The sequence below is a fragment of the Lactuca sativa genome, chromosome 7 (assembly GCF_002870075.4).
Source record: "Lactuca sativa cultivar Salinas chromosome 7, Lsat_Salinas_v11, whole genome shotgun sequence".
In the NCBI taxonomy this organism is placed as follows: domain Eukaryota; kingdom Viridiplantae; phylum Streptophyta; class Magnoliopsida; order Asterales; family Asteraceae; genus Lactuca; species Lactuca sativa.
Window position 1 is genome coordinate 84,584,243 of NC_056629.2, and position 7,553 is coordinate 84,591,795.

At 32.3% G+C, this 7,553-nt stretch overlaps 1 long non-coding RNA gene across 3 annotated transcripts; it reads left to right on the forward strand.

The window, feature by feature from the left end:
* Positions 1-3,739: 3,739 nt before the first annotated feature.
* On the forward strand, positions 3,740-6,271 carry LOC111887692 (uncharacterized). 3 transcript variants are annotated; one of them, XR_008225193.1, is made up of 6 exons: positions 3,740-4,280; positions 4,415-4,597; positions 4,742-5,474; positions 5,558-5,655; positions 5,727-5,884; positions 5,966-6,271. It is a non-coding gene; the product is annotated as an uncharacterized LOC111887692 (long non-coding RNA). The 3 variants fall into 3 exon arrangements; XR_002848861.3 differs by having other exon boundaries at positions 4,742-5,655; XR_006185186.2 differs by having other exon boundaries at positions 3,740-4,269; positions 4,742-5,655.
* The last annotated feature ends 1,282 nt before the right edge of the window (positions 6,272-7,553 follow it).

The window sequence follows — 7,553 nt, forward strand, 5'->3', positions numbered from 1 at the left end:
TACTGAGATCGAGTACCAATTGCTCGGCTGACTGCATTTTTCGATGGATATTCTGATTTCCTCGACGTCATTTGGGATTACAAATAGATCTGTGGTAATTTTGCGTATGAAAAAAAAATCAAAAAGGGGTCTCCGTTTGGAAACACAAACAGAATATCGATCGAAAAAACTCAATCGCGACTCCAAAACCAATTACAAAAAAGAAATTACACCCAAATCGATTGTAGCTTAGTTCAAATCCAAATTCAAAGGCTAATTACCTGGATGTAGCGTTCGACGCTGTTTCTTGCAACGAACCATTGATGGAGAGGGAAGATGATTAGGGTTCGAGAGAATCTACCTTCCAAGAATCGGTGAATAAGTTTGGATATGACTGATTTCTTGCTGTGGAATTCATGATTTATTGCTATCAAATTCGGAACTGATAGCGGATAAATTGCTATATCAATTCAAACTACAAACAATGAAGCAGAAACGATGGAGCAGAAGGGTATTTGAGGAAATTCACTTCGATATTTTGAGCGGGATAAATTGATTGGGAGAGACTAATTGAATACCACGTGACAAAATTGCTCTTATTTATTAAATTAGGGGATTTACGAACTCATAATGAACAGCGAACACTAATTCGGATTTACAAAATTAAAAGTACATACAATATATCAACAATAAAAATATACTCATCTAATAAATAAATAAAACAATCAAATTTAACAAATACGAAAACTCAAAGTTAAATATAACTTATTTTGTATTGGTGATCATATTTATCGGTATTAAACAAAACAAATCTATGAAATCAAAAAGAAAGAAGACAAATTGATAATATGTTTGTATTTTAGTGTTAAACATATGTGTTAGTGGTGAAAAGAAACTACTAACTTGAGGAATATATAGAGATCGTCTCATACACCCAAAAAGCAAGGTGGAGTTTAGATGAACGGAGAGTAGAAGCATGCAGTTGCTGGTCTCCGGTAGTTGAAGAAAAGTAAATGACGGTGGCGATAGGCAAAATCCCTATTCGTGAAATTTTGTTGGGTGAAACTGAAAGTATATCAAACTTCGTTATTTTATGTTTTTGCTTGTTTAGTTCTTCTCGGGGCATTCTAAATACACCCGAACTAAAACCATCTTAAAAATGGTTTAGACTTGTATTAATCCAATTTGATGTAATAGAAGATGATTTAATTTACATAATAAAGATGGATAGTCTCGATCATAACGATGTCTTTATTGCTGTTAGTTAATAAAGTAAATAAATAAAATATCTTAACTTCCATTTCCTTTATGAATTTATTAAAAATTTTATTTATGACCTTTAACATATATTTAACTTTTAATTTACATTTTGAACTTTAAAATATATTTAACTTTTAATTTACATTTTGAATTATTGAATATTGAAATTGTCATATAATATATCAATTTTATTTTATATACTTACTTAATTCAATTTATTTTTTTATCATTACATAATCAATATTACTTTGTATAATATCTCAATTTTATTATAGAGATTTTCCTATAATCTTTCTAACTTTAAAATTTTATTTAAGTTTTAATATCAGCGATATCAACCAAGCAACGAATTTAACGAATATGAATATAGATCTGTTCATATTAGTTCATTTAACCTTAAACGATAAATAACGATCAGGAACAACTAGACGAACAATAAAAAACATAATATGATATTTTTTCACAACTATAATGAATAAAATTATTATTTTCATTTACCACCGTTTTGTCAAACACTATCATATTTTAATTTTATTAATTATGAGGGACATCAACTACATGAATATTACAATTATTGTGTGGTGCATTCGGTGGAATATATGCATCAAGTCGACATTATACAATATTTCTCATCTAGTAGAACGTTCTGATATGGGGTGACACCAAAGTGACAAAACCGTAGACATTAGATGTGATTCTTGTAAATCAACTTTTACGTAATGGCCATTATAAACGAAGGCGATAACAATAGATCTATGATGTGAGATATATTGCGGGTCATGCCAAAGCGGAAAACAGGTCGACAAACCTTGTTTATCTAAACAATAGATGATTACACTATACTTATTAGCACTGAGGAATCCAATATCTGACATAATCAACTAATATTCACTTTGTGTAGAACCCAAAGTAGTGAAACTCAACGAATGATGTACGTTGTTTATATCATCCTAATATATCACTGAATATCGTCCCCAATTTTCTGATAACTCGTTGTATAATTCATAGCAGATTTGACGCCAATAATTTTGACTATACCCGAGGGAGACAGCTATTGCCCGAAATCCACAATTTTCATCTCCCTCCACATATTCAATGTTTGTAACATATGGATGAAATTCATTTGGAATTTCACTTATAAGTGAATTTGAATAAAATGTTGAAGGACCATAAATGTAAATATAGTTATATTATTTTGATTGTAAATGCATGGTAAGTTAAAGGACCATTAATGTAAATATGGTTATATTATTTTGATTTGATCGTAATGGTATAAATAAAAATAGGTTATTTATTGTAAATGTAGGGTAAGTTAAAGGACCATAAATATAAATATAGTTATTAGTTTTGTCTAATACAAAAAATATCATATTTTGTTTGTTTATATTCCAAAAATAAGAAAAAACACTAAATAAAATGGTGGGGTCAATTGCACAGGAAGATAAATGGAAGTGGTGGGGATTGTTATTTTGTTTTAATTTTATAAATAATTTGTAAATAAAAAATTAATTAAAATAGTTAATAAGAGCATAACAGTCTTTTAAGCTCGGACTAACCGCACAACAAAAAGATGTAATAGGGACCGTCCGAGTTAAGAAAAAAAGTTAGGGACCAAACTCGAAAATTACCCCAAACCACAGGGACCATTCGTGTGTATATGTGTGCGTGAAAAAAATTGAAATTTCAATATATACTAAATTGAAGTAATAATGAATGAAAGTAATTTTTTTTTAAAATAGAAAAGGGTATAAACTGAAAATATATTTCAACTATAAGGGCTAAAAATGTTAAAATTATTTAATCTCTAATAATAGATTATAAAATAAAAAATATAAAGAATGCGTAAAATACAAGATTATATATAACATTCATTCGACTAAAAAAAAGGAAAATAAAAAATATTATGTAAAATAAAGTTTCTAAGTGTAGGCAAACAATATAATAATTATAAAAGTCATGTGAATTCGGGTTTAAGAAGTAAATGTGGTTTTCACTTTTTTTTTAAATATGATTTTGACCCAAACATCCGATAACTCTTTTTATTATGAAATTGTATTTTGTATTAAAACTTCCTATTTTGTTATATTTAGGACAATTTATTTTGTATTAGAATAATGTCCTGTGTATTAAAATATTATATGTTCCATGGAAATGAAAAATAAAATTGATCTTAGACATGCGTACCAATACAATGTAGGATTACAATTCGAATCAGATAAATCGACAATAACTGAAATTAATGAAATCTTGTTAAGTTGTAAAGGAGAGTATATATATATATATATATATATATATATATATATATATATATATATATATATATATATATATATATATATATATATATATATATATATATATATATATATATATATATATATATATATATATATATATATATTAAAGTTATCAAATGTGCTAAGGAATTGACATAAATGGTCCCCTGTTTATGTCTTTAGTTACAGTTCTGGTCATTTCTGTTATATTTTGATTTATTTAATTTCTCCGTTTTGGGTTTATTCCACCACCACCAACCTTCACGATACGTGGCTTCTGTATTTCCTCACCGCCTCACCTGCCACTCCTCTTATGCCATCTTCATGATCCACCGCCTACTTCTCTCCATGTTTTACGTCTTTTCTCCCAAAGAGGGTTACTTTACCGGGGTTAAGGCACCGCTTCTATCATCTTAGTAGACAACCTTCGCAATCCATATCCACTGCTTCTTTCTTCCACAGTAAAGTTCCATCTACCGACTCCACTGCCTGCTTCATCTGCATTTCTTTCGTCACGATCCCTTCCCTATCTGCTATTCGACTCTTCAATTCCGCCATAGCCGACGCCGACGAGTATGCGTACACACAGACGTCTCCGACGAGTCTGCCCCCACCATTGTAGAAGCCGGCGAGCCCTAATTTCGTGTATCTTTACTTCAACTCCGGCCACATCCACACCCGACGAGTCATGCTTCGATTCCGAATACATTCAATGTCGGGTCTCCCTGTGCGATTCATTGTTAATAGACTTTGTGTAAGATTAAGGTCACCTCTTTTCTCCCCTCTCTTTTCTTCTTATGATAGTACTGGAATTCAATGTTATTGCTCAAATGAAAATCAACAGGTACAACACAACTAATTTTGAGTTTCTTACTTCCCACTATCGTTGTTGGTTGCAGCCTCAAATCAACCAACGTTCTCCTCTACCATCCTCTGTTTCAGACCCTAATGCGGGTAACCTTTCGTTCGTGTTTTCTTCTTTCTCCATGTCTACTGTATGGTCTAAAGATGGATAAATTGGTGTGAAATCAAGATCAGACACGATAATGGAAACTACAATCATCTATCATTCTTTCGGAAAGGTACCCACTTTTTTTTGTTACTTTTCTAACATTTTTCATAATTTACATCATAATTTTAGTTTTTCATCATATTTGGTGTGTCAATGAGTTATGTGCCTGTGAATTACGATGATTTTGGTGTTTATTGCTGCATTATGGTTACAGTTTTACATGGAATGTGGGAAAGAAGTTCAGTTAAAGGTAAATTTCATATTTTTTTTACTTCACTGCTCTTTAGAAATTGGGTCATCTACTTTCTTTTAGTTTTTGTTTAAAGTCAACATTTCGATAGAGCTTGAGAATGACATGACATGATATAACTACCTAAAATACCCAAGAGATCAAATATGAGTTTTCCTTAAAAAAAATTGCTCCAATGGATAAATACTCATGAATCCAACATGCTCAGATGAAAACTCTATAGTTGGAGACTGATTTTCTACTGGGTTTTTTTTGGTATCAGGTAGTTTTGGGGATTCATGTATTTTTTCCTAATTTGAGGTTAGATTCCACTGGAATTAAACCAATCTCTCGCCCATGTTCATTTGTTCCTTTGGTAAATTATAGATTTTTATTAATACTTTCTGGTGTGTAAGTTCTTTTCTGTTTTCAGTTTTGGACTCGCGAAGGTATTGGATTCGATTTTACGGTTTTATTGAAGGCTTAATTTGGGGTTTTTGGTGTTGGATACCTATAATCACTTTCTCAATCTAATCTTTTGGTTGGTACTAAATTTGTAGGTTTATGTGATTTATCATGTATATGTAAGGTCTTGGAACTCCAAACCAGTTAAAAATTTTAACTCACATCCGGTGTGGTGATTGTTACTATCTGATGAAAGCAAAAGTAGCACAAGAGGGAGGTTCAGCAGGACTTATGTTTATAAATGATACCTAAGGTTGTACATATATTTATAAATTTTGTTACTTGCATGAAATGAATGAATAAATAATAATGATGGGGCACCATTGAATATTTAAGTCTGTGTTGCATGTATTGTGGAGATGAGTTGCTCTGAAAAAAAGTGAGTTGGACATGCATATTTCCGATGTTATGATCTCTATCTGGCAAAGGCAAAGGTATTGTTATTAACTTATTATTATGATATTAGTATATGTAGAAATTAAGTAATTGTGCCTAAATAATGCAGTGGAAGTTGTGGTATATGCACCGGAAAGCCCACTGATTGGCCCTGTATCAACATTTTTATGGTTGATAGCAGCTGGAACTATAGGATGTGCTTAACTTTGGTCTAATATCACTAAAATTAATGACACCAATCAACCCTACAACCAACTCTCACGAAAGGTTACCTTTCTCTCTCAGTCTCCCATCCCCAGTTTGAAACACATGTATTTATTAAATTAAATTCTTTCTTTGATTGGAAAGGTTGAGGAGGAGGAGAATTAAATTATTGAGATGATTTGGTGCTGCTGTATTTGTTTGTCATCTTGGTTTGTATGGCCGCTCATTGTTTTTTTCGGCATTGGAGCTGTCGAAGGGATGCTTTCCTGTATATAGTATAGTAGCACTCTTAAAAAGGTTTTTTTTTTTTTTTGTGAAGGCTTAATGGTCAACATCAACTTTATGTATCATATATAATATGTATTTATTGTTGCAGCAAATATAGAAGTTGTGGAAAAAAGACAAGTGAATGTGTCATTTTTTGGGATGACAACTGTACAAAATGATTTATTCTGTTGTATAGTTTTTTTTTTTTTTTTTTTTTTTTTTTTTTTTTTTTTTTTTTTAATTTCTGGAATACAATGCTTATAATGTTCATACTACACTTAATTTTGAATTAATAATGACTTCAGATCAAATATCATTTTAATTACAACGGAAGGCTTCCGACCCCCGCAAAGCGGGGGGGACTTTTCTAGTTTTAATTAGCTTAGTAAATTGTTCGTACAATGGAAAAGAAATAGAAGGAATCCAACGAATTTGTGTCCACTAATCATTGACGAATTGATGATAGGAAGCACCGAAACTTTTGATAATTCCATTGAAAAAATAATAGAATTGACATTTGTATCCTCGGTTTTTTTTTTTGGAAAACAGGGAAGATATATTAAAAAACCACTGCCAAAAAGGAAAAGGCAGGGCAAAAAGAAAAGTACAAAACAATTACAAAATATTAAAAGGAGAACTACACCAAATAACCCAATTACAGTTTCCGTAATTCTCTCTATGTTTAATCCAACTAAACACCATAGTAATTATATTATGCATCAGTTTAGAAGAAGAAAAACACATTACTATATTATCCATCAGTTTAGAAGAAGAAAAACACTTTTGTTGAAGACTTTGTCATTCCGGGCACGCCAAACACACTGAATGTGACAACCCGGAACTGACATCTTGTATACCTAGTCAACTCAACCAATGTTAAACCCGTATTCGTTGTCTTTTAACACTGTTTAAGGGTTCATTTAAGCGTTCTAAGCTTGAGTACAGTCGAGGTTGAGGTTAAGAATGAGTCAACAAGTCGTATAGTGACAAAACCGGACCATACACATCTTTAGGGGGAGTGTACGGCCGTACACATGGGTGTGCGGCCGCACACCCCCTTATGGAAGCACACCCACCCTTATATAAAGGGTAGACCCCCCACCCCACCCCACCTTTCCTTTCATTTCTTTCACTCCTTGGCAGCACACAACACCATTTCTCTCAAGCTTCTTCAACCGCGAACCCTCCAAAGCTTCAAAAACGTGAGTAATCCATCCTTTAGCTTGTTGTGCTTGAATAACCTCCTGATCTAAGCCTTGATTCATCATGTCCCGTCATGTTCTTCACCCCTTTGAAGGAGTGCAGCTGCACACCCACATAAGGTGGCCACACATTCCTAAAAGACCCTCCAAAGTGAGAGTTTGACCCCTATCTTCGATTTGGACATGATCCTAGCCTTGTTGCACCTTAGAGTTGGCATTTTGGACATGAACATGAAGGGTGTACGACTGCACACCCCTATGTA